A 10,347-nucleotide genomic window follows, 5' to 3' on the forward strand; every position below is an offset into this window, starting at 1 on the left:
ATAGAACTAGCACAGCAAATAGCTCTACAGCAGCAATATAGCTGTGGCAACACAGGGCACAGCACAGCTCACTGAGCAGCTATCTGGCACGTATCCCACTCTAAACTGTAGTTAGCTACCAGTACCTGAGCCTCTCTGTTCAAAACTAGCACAAGTGTGTTTATATACTGGATTTCAACTCACAGCTCTGCCTACAGTACACCTGTAGGACTAAAGTGTTATAACACCAAAGGAATGGGGGAAACCTATGATATTTAAACACTGAGCAATACCATGAAGACTATATAGTATTTAATAATACAACAACAGGGGAGATCCTCTCAGGTACATATTAGGATGTGACATCATTTTTAAAGGTCTGATGATTTTTATGCCTGATTCAATGGATAACGACTCTGTGATACCCTTGTCCATGACTGAAATACCATTACATGGTTATTCTGTGAAATATGGGAACATACTTTAGCCAGTTTTTTAATGCTTAAAAATACTGATATAGTGTAGTTTCCAGTCCAAATATATTACCCTGTAATTCAACTCTGGACCTGCATTCCAGAATGTTGAAGTATTTTCATTGCTAATCTGACAGCAAATATACTTCAACTAAGTGATTTACCTATACATATTACAAATTATTAGTTGTCAATTAGATGCACTGGTAATACAGATAATTATATATTTCAAGTAACAGACCTGTACTTTGACAGGCATTTGCAGACTAATTTGCACTTCTGGCAGGCTTCTAGAAATAGTGTTCAAAGTAGCAGTAACAAAGTAGTTTTGATCCAGTTCTTTTTCATATTCTTCTGTTACCCCACGACTTTTTTATTCATATATTTATGTTTAATGTTAAGGGGGAGTTTTTAGCCTTTCAGAAATAGTGAGACTGTTCTTTGCATAGATTTCTGTAAAGTTTGTTTGTCTTAAGAATCAAGCAAAATGATTTAAAAAATTCTCATCTTCATTAATTTTTGTGCATAACAATTCATCCTATTCCAAAGGCCTGGCCTGTAAAGAGCAGAACTGTTTGGTGGCCTTAAATGTTAAATGTTTCACAGACATATGGAGGAATCATCAGAAAATGGTTTTAAAGCCAGAGTGGACCGAGAGAGCAACTAGTGGAATGCAAGAGGCCTTCTTCCATTAAATGGCCTTGCTGCAAACCAAAACGCAAAATCATAACTCTGTTTCCAAACAGCATTTGGAAGTTTTTGGTCATGTAATAATAACAACAGGCATTGAAACAAAAAGAAAATGCAAAACCTTGAAAGCCACTAAGAATAAATTCTTGCCTTCTGAAAAACTCTATGGCAAAGATCAACGTTTTTGTATGAGGCCAGTGACAAAGGGCAGGATTTTAACCATGATTATGCATGTACAAAATTTTTTTTGTTGTTGCTCTGTTTTCAAAAATTCCAGACAAAGTCTTTCAGAGGTCTGTGGTGATGTCTGTGGACAGAAGAGTAGCAGGAATGCTGTTCTATGAAATCCTAAATGGAAGGCTTTTTAATGACTTCTGCCAGTGAAGAAAATCCTGGCACTCAAATGTCTCTTAAGACCTACAACAGAGATAAGGAAATAACTGGGAGTCTCTGATGCATGAGAATTTATAGATGTCTGTGGCATATAGTTTTTGCTATTGTGTGAGCAAGGGGACAGGAATGACTGGGATTTAAAAAATAATTAAATAAAAATTACTACAGAAACACTTCTGTCCTTGCCAATTGAAGCCTTCATCCCATTAACAAAATCTTCACCTAAAGCTTCTGTTTTTGAGATTTATGAATGAAGCTACGTACATAAATCTTAATATACTAATTTATAGTGTCTGTATTTAATGTGACATGACCTCTCTACTTCAGAGACTATTAAATCAGCCTTGGAATGAAGCATAAACCTTTCCAAAACTACAAAGCTTACTAGCAGAGCTTCCTTCAACAATGAAAGGCATTATAGCTGATTAATATTTTCTGCTCTTTATTAAGACCATACAGAGTTTCAGAGTGAGATACAAGATAAAGGAAAACTCATAACATACACCTAAGTGGCATAAGAGAGAATTTTTTATTATTTTTTTCCCCCTCAGAGGACTTCTGTAGCTGGGAAGTATAGAACTTAAACAAGGCTAGCTGTTTTGTGTTCCTTTCTAAAATGGATGCCGTTCGTCTGCATGAAAGTGCTTTTACGTAGGTTAGTGGGACCCAAACTTAATTATACAATTCGAAGGGGGTTGGGACTAGATGATATTTAAGACCCCTTCCAACCAAAACCATTCTATGAATTTAGGTATTTTTCACAAATCCATGTCAAGTGTACAGTAAGGACTCCTCCAGCATAGGTTAGCCCAGAGAAACACCAGGGTGTCCTTCATCCTTATTTTACTCTGCCCTGAGTCAATATTCCATGAAGGCAAGCAACACTATATTCATGCCTACCAACAAAGGAAATCACATCACTGTACAAATCAAACTTTCTGTAAAAACACATACTAAGACTAAGCATCCATGTTTGCTAAATGCTTGCGTAGTTTTTGTGATGCCTTTCAGAGTGTTTATAAAGGACAAAAATGGAAAATATATGTTAGCAACCAATATGCTTCGCATAATCTACTTCTGTAGGAATTCAGCTGACTGTTCAAGAGCACAGGCACACAGAAAGGGTGAGCAGAAGTACCAACTTAAGATGACTCTTGGGCTTCTGCTGCCATTATTAACATCATCACTGTTACTGCAATGGTATCTATGATCAAGTCACTTGCTGTGCAGTGCACGATATCAATACAGAACAATAAGAAGAGCCCCACGAAACTTCCAATTCTAACTTAAAATTGTCCTTTGAGTGCCAGTTCCCAGAAGTCATTTTCTCTCTCTCCTTTCACAATGGGATTGTGGAACACTTCATTTACAGCATGCCACGCATACTTTATATGAAGCTGCAGTTTCACAATGTAACAGATGAGTTATTCAACTGTACTCAAAAATCAGGAGGTGCCAGGGCACCCAGGTGAATATTCCCTACCCATTCCTTCATCACTCACCAAGACACAGTACCCTGGACTCTGATGAGGAGAAAGAATTACATGTTTTCAGTCCAAATAAGAAAGAGCTTCACATGTGAAATATAGTCTACACAGCAACTTCTCTATGTCAAAAGCTACTATGCATTTGATGCTATGTGAGGTTCCCTCATATGATATTAAATGGGGATTTTGTGATCCCTTATCTAATATAACGAAACTTCCATTTAAGACCATCCCAAAACAAACTATGACTCCCCATTACATTTATTACCCTTCCCAACACAATTCAGTTCCCAATTACTCTTCATTTAGTCTCTAATTCCCTAATTAGAAAGCTCCCAGAGGGAAACCTGTACAATATATGAATGGATTTTACAAAATTATTCACTTTAAACATGCTTAATTAACAAATTTGTTCGTCCAGCAAATAATCTGTCACTAATTAGCACAGAAGTACTTATATCACTATTCAAAACCAGGAAAGCTGCACCATTATTTGCAAGTTCATCACTTCACATTATTTTTGCAGCATATCACCATCTCCTGTATTTTAAGTTAAGAATTCATTTCTGTCCTTTGTTACCACAGCATGTACTACCCAAGTCTTCGATTTTGGTGGGTTTGTTGTTTTTGTTTGTTTGTTTTGCAAGGCAAATTAAATAACAGTTAAGTAACAAATGCTGTCCCAGGAGTCTTTCCTCTCTCACTGCGCTGTTTGATGCATCATAAATATGGCATTTCCTAAATGTCCACTGCCAGAGTTCACAAATTTGATATTCCTTTAGCATTGTGTGTTGCTCTATCATCTTCACTGTGTTTGTAGTATACCATTTATACTCAACATTCAATTATTTTCACTAGATAAAAATCTTTTCTGAGAGAAGCAAGAAACAATGACTTTTAAAACAGAAAATCCCTCTGCTGATCATCAAAGGCCAGCTGTAAACAGCCATCTTTGAGAACTCTAAAAGAAAAAATTGCCTTTATAGTGGAAAGCATGAGCTGACCTAAATACAAGGGAGACTAGCAAATTTCCCTCTAACTTATACGGGTAAAACAAGCATTAAAGCACACTTGCGAGGGAGTTCTAAAAATCATGCATAAATGTTCCACAGAACAGAAGCCCATACATTTTCAGCTACAGTCCCTCCCTTTCACCCTCTACTAGGATACACATCTTTGCACGCTGAGAATGCGGGTCAACCTTTGGGTTACAAAAATTAATAATCACACAAATTGCATAACAGGCAGATAAGGAGTTGCGCCTGTGTTCATTACAGAAGCCTTTTCTCTACCCCTAATAGTGGGTTGTACCCGAAAACCATAGACAAACATCAAGACACTTATTTTTAACACATGTAGCAAACAGAATGGTTGCAAAAAGAAAAATACTGTAATAGTTTTCTCCAACCAACAGCACAAGAGCTATTTGTTTCTAATCCAACCCTGTTGATTTCAAGAATGATTCAATCAAGTCACAAAAGAGCAGTGCTTTTGCAAAATCAAAGCCTGACACCTTTTACAATTTTGAATGGCATCACAACATTCTGTCATGGGTAAAACTGTGTTTGCCAAGAGATCCTGGCAGCAGGACTTACTGGAAAATGGAAGAGCTACAATCCCAGTGTCCAGGTGAGTGGAATAAAAATTATTACTTATGGAAAGAACAGGCTGAGGACACACACAGAACAAGAATTGACATGCATAATCTTAACTTCAGTAAAGGGTCCTGACTAGCTTTACCTTACTACTTCCATTAATGTACCTGAAGCTTCTTCTGCTGGCATCTGTCCTAGTTTCTATGAAATTCTCATTTAAAATCTTCAATAATTCAGCTGTTCAATTGTCAGCCAATCAATTATTCAGCTATTGATCTGACCCACATGGAAAATAAAACTTGGATGGACAGTTTACCTTTCACAAACAAAAGAATGTGAGTTGCTGATTACAGCTTAGATTTGGTCTCTGCTTAGGCACAATTCTCTAGTGGAAAAAAATAAATAAAGATAAAATGGTATATTTCTTTTTCCTCCTCTGCAATTGTCAGATTAGGCCCCTTATAGTTTCAGAAAAAGAGAAACATCTGTAAGGTTCTTACTCCTTGCCACCACAAGTAACATTCAGGTGATGCTTATCTACCTCATTTGCTTCTTGCTTAGGAAATGATTAGGACTGAAATGCTGTTTTATGCTGGAGATAATTAAACACTCTCCTGTGAAAACTATAATGGAATTTTTAAAACTCAGTTGCATTATTTTTGTTCTCTTTTTCTCTTCTCTTATGAGTTCCTTACTTCTGATCTACATTTTTCTTTTCAAACCTGCTACCCACCAGTTCCTCCTCCTGCCATTCTCAGTGACCATTAGGATGAAAGACTCTCTCTTTCAAATTCCTCCCACAAGACTGATGCTGATTTCTACAAGGACCGTGCTTGCTTCTGAATAGTTCCTACAGTTAGACACTAGTATCCTGAAGTGCTGAGACCCTGTTAACCAACTTGACCAACCAAGTTCATCCCAGGACACAGAACTGACGCCACAGATAATCAAACTTCCGTGCTGCTTAAATGCTGCCTCCACCAGTTTCATATCCTCTTGTTGAAAGAAAAAAAAAGGAAAGCACAGAGAGCCAGTTACTGACACAGCAGCATGGCCTTACGTGTTTTGTTTTTGTTGGGTTTTGTTTGTTTGTTTTAATCAAACCTGTTTTCTAATGTCATTGTCACTAGCTTTTTATTCTATTCCATTTCTGAAAGGGAAGCCAGAAGTAAAAACAAAGGTGTCCTGGTTCCAGTTAGGACAGAGTTAAGTAGCTCATAGTAGCTGGTAGGGTGCTATGTTTTGGATTAGGATGAGAAGAGCGCTGATAACATGCTGATGTTTTAATTGTTGCAGAGCAGTGTTTACACCAGGCCAAGGACTTTTCGGCTTCTCGCTCTGTCCTGCCAGCGAGCAGGCTGGGGGTGCAGCAGGAGCTGGGAGGGGACAGACCCAGGACAGCTGACCCAAACTGGCCAAAGGGGTATTCCATACCATCTGGCGTCATGCTAAACAATATATAGGGGTGGCTGGCCGGGGTGGGGGGGGTGGGCTGCTCAGGGATAGGCTGGGCATTGGTCAGCGGGTGGTGAGCAATTGCATTGTGCATCACTTGTTTTGTACACATTATTATTGTTAATACTATTATCATTATCACTATTATTATTATTATTGTTATTATTATATTCCTTATATTCCTTATATTCCTGTCTTAATAAACTGTCTTTATCTCAACTCACCGGCTTCACTTTCCTGTTTCTCTCCCCCATCCCAGAGAGGGAGGGGGGAGGGTGAGCGAACGGCTGTGTGGTGTTTAGCTGCCAGCCGGGTTAAACCACAACAAAAGGAGAATACTTTACACTTTCCAGAAATGAAGACAGCTATTTTCAAAACAATTTCTGATGAACCATGGGTATCACAGTGTTAATAGTTTTATGAGAGGAAGACAACAGCAGAAAAGTGAGAGGAAAGTGTGTCACAGAGAGGTCTAAACCAGCAGTCCCCCTGCACATGGATGGTCACCCCAGTACAAGTGCTAAAAAAATTTCAAATGGGGCAAGGTACTGTAATTCCTCCTCCATCTCTGAGCAGAGTTATCTGGTTCTCACCATCAGCTCAGCCTACACAAACATGACCATTACTGCTTTTGTCATAGGCTGATGAAAGACCTGAGAAGGACCTACATTGGGAAGGAGGCACAAGGAACCAACTGGGTAACTCATACAATTTATATGATGTATATTACATAAACACACACCTGTAAGGGTGTTTAGTTTCACCATAAAGTATTTTTCCCAGTTACTGTTACAGGAAACATAGTAGCCGTTGCATTCCATGATTGCTGCAAAATACTACTTATTCCACAAAACAGACATGTTATTAAATGTATCCATCTTGAAAATGAGCTTTCAATGCAGTGAAACATTTCTAATCAATAATCTGTATCTTATGAACATTTTAAATTGCACCACTGCCTAGCCCTACCACATGAATCCAAACCGTCACTTACAGCAAAAGAAAAAAGCACAAGCTCTTCAGTTTTGAGTTTAATACGTACCAAATGTATGTAAGTTTGTGCAGATAAATATTTTTTCTAGTAAAGCATCAACACACAAATAATAAATCAACTTTACCATGGGGAAGAGAAAAAAAAAAAAAAAGATTTATTTCATCAAATTATTAGGAAATATGCACTGAAGAGGAAAAAGATTGGTTGTTTCACATTCATGCTGATAGAACTTGAATCACACATCTGTCAAAGATAGTTTATTAGTTACTTTAAATAGGCATTCAATAATTGAAGTACCCTGAGGAATAATTACAAGCTATATTAAGATGGCAGGAATTTAAATTCATAAAGCTAAAAGTACATGTCATAAAGTGTCAAAGACACACTGAATGAGTCCCAAATTCCTTTGCATCTATTCCTACCCTTGCACTTCTCCTCCCTATTATTTATGTACAAAGAACAAGCACGTACTTTCAGTCCTTTTTTTTTCCTTTTTTTTTTCCCCCCAGATATTTGGAGAAACACAAACACACACACAACCTGAGAAAGAAGTGTCAGTGAAACCTCCCTGAGAAACACATTACACCTGTACATATCATCACCTGGGAAGTGCCTTCACCAGAGTGAAACTGCCCAGAAGCACACCTGTGTGGCAAACAGAAAGCAGATTAATGGACAAAGATGCTCCTTACACAGTGTCTCCTAACAATCATGCTGTTCATGCTAAATTTCTGCAATACTACTGTGTTCCACAGTACATAAAATCTCAAGGGCCACCTCTGAAAAATACATCAGGAGACCATCTCACTTGAAGACAGGCAACAGTTCTTCTCTCCCTCCTTTCTTTCAGCTTAGAGAAGGCATTATTAAAATCTCTGTAGAAATAATGACACAGCACAAGGTCCTTGGTCTGATTTTGGATGTCTCTGCTCTCACTAATCTGGGGCTTCTTTCTTCCAAATGTCCTCATTTTTCCATAGGTTGTGAAATGGCTACTTTCACCATCACGTCTCCCAAACACTCTCACCAGTGAGAGCACTTACAAAATGGCCCACACAGAGGTTGCCTGGATGTTCCCTATTTTTCTTCATCAACATCTCCGTAGAGAGGTATAGTCCAACAGTCCACCAAATGGAAAACAAACAGCCTAACATGGGATCTATTTCCAAGAAAAAGGAAAAGAAAAAAAGGTGGGAAAAGAAAAATAAAAGAAAATAAAAGAAAAAGGAAAAAAAAAAGTGAAAATCGTAAGAAGAAAAGAAAATGCAACACATTACCACTGCTATTTAGTAGCTAACCACTACCTCCACAGTTCATTACTGTGAGAAACTAAAGGTCTTTTCTCCCTGCAGTGAAACAACCCCAATCTTACAATCTTACAGCAGTTAGACTAAAGTATGGAAAACAGGAGAATATAATGGAGGAAAAAAAAAAAAAGTGAGAACATAGAAAATATTTTAACTTACATTAAAACTAACACTTTACATGGCTAAACATTTCCACTAACATATCTGAAAACAAAATTATGTTAGCAGGGGCTATTGTTACTGCGCTGGGTGTCTAAAATAATAGCTTGAAATAGAAGCAAGGAGCATCATCAAGTCCACATAACCTTTAAGATAATTTTAGATGACTCTGAAAATCAAGTTATTTCTATGTAGGATTTCACGTACATATTTTCAGGCAGAAATGCAAGCCACCTAGATTGAATATTTTGACCTATTGATAAAACCAGCTGTACCACACACAGAAAAATCCACCTATAAAGGATGCACAGCATAGTGTAATAACAGTGCTTTCCAGAACACTGTGATCATAGTTGTTTTTGATTTATTTGGCTTGAAACTAGGCAGTGAATCTTTTCAGAGTTATATATCTTTCTTCCCTGGTATTCTTTATTTTATTTTATCCAAAGATTCATGTTCTAGCTTATGCTGGAAGTTGTATTCTCAGTCTAATAATTATTTGTGTTAATTAGTCTAATAATTAGTTCCCACTGAAGTGAAATTTCTTGTTTACATGGTATTTTGCCTTTGAGGTACATATGACAAAGCATAAATACAGTACTATTTAAGTGATTTAAGTAATCAGTATTTAAATGATTAACAGGAAAATATACTTTGTCTGATATGAAATTTGCTTCTTTTCTTAGCGTGTTTTTTCTTTCCTTTCCTTGTCTTTTTGAGGAAGACCAAGGTTTGCATTTGTAATGAAACACTCCAGGTAAATTGCCATCAGCTCTAGGTACAGTAGTGCACTGCTGTATTCAGAGTACACTATACAGTTCAGTAAGTACCTGAAATACCTTACATATTTACCTCCATGATTTTCAAGAACGGCTGAAACACTTACCTTTAATCTGACATATCCTTTATGGCAGGATACATATATTCTGCTACATATATTCTTAGCTCCAAATATGTACTGGTTTGCGAATAAAACAAGATTTTTTTAATAACACTTTTAAGATATTGAACGTATCATGACCATATTGTGACTATGCTGCTAACAATCATAATTTCATACGCTGTGAGATATGCCTGTAGTTTGCAAACACTCTTACTAATTAAAGGGTAGAAAATACTTCAATCCAAACCCAGTATGATTGGAGTCTTTTTCTAACCACTGAAAAAAAAATAATAAAAAAATAAATAAAAAAAATCTGTATACAGGGTTCTGCATACAGTATTCTCTATAAATGGTTATTTTGTATTTACAAGTCACTGTTCAATAGGAAGATCCCTGAGCTACCCTGATAAACATACATCAGAAAGCAGGCTGTGTTGAGAGTGCTTTGGGTGAGAAAAGCTCTTCTTAAGCCATGCCTGCCTCTGAGAAGTTTAAGACAGGAAAGTTATTTCCTCAAGCCTTCAAGTAAACCAGGCATCCGAGAGAGTATTCCCTCCTGGGAAGCTGCTACTAAACCCAGGCATTAGGCATACATCTGTAACTACTGAATTCAAAAAGCAATGTTCTACATGTTATCTTTGAAGTTTATCTCAAAGCCCAATGGGTATAAACATAAGCAAGTCTTATAACTTCTCCCCCACCATACCTACCCCAGGCAACCAACACTTGCACACACAGAGCCTCTCAAAATATCTTATTCATGCCTAAATATACATGCAAAGAGTAAGAAGCATACACTGACAAGCCAAGAAACAGATTAACCTGGTAGTCCTTAGGGAAAAAGAAAAAAATAAAATAAAATAAAAAAAAGCTGTTTTCTTTGGACAGATACTTAAGCCACCACTTCCTCAGTGAGTTTAATAGCTTCCTCC

This window comes from Anser cygnoides, chromosome 1 (genome assembly GCF_040182565.1).
Source record: "Anser cygnoides isolate HZ-2024a breed goose chromosome 1, Taihu_goose_T2T_genome, whole genome shotgun sequence".
Classification (NCBI taxonomy): Eukaryota; Metazoa; Chordata; class Aves; order Anseriformes; family Anatidae; genus Anser; species Anser cygnoides.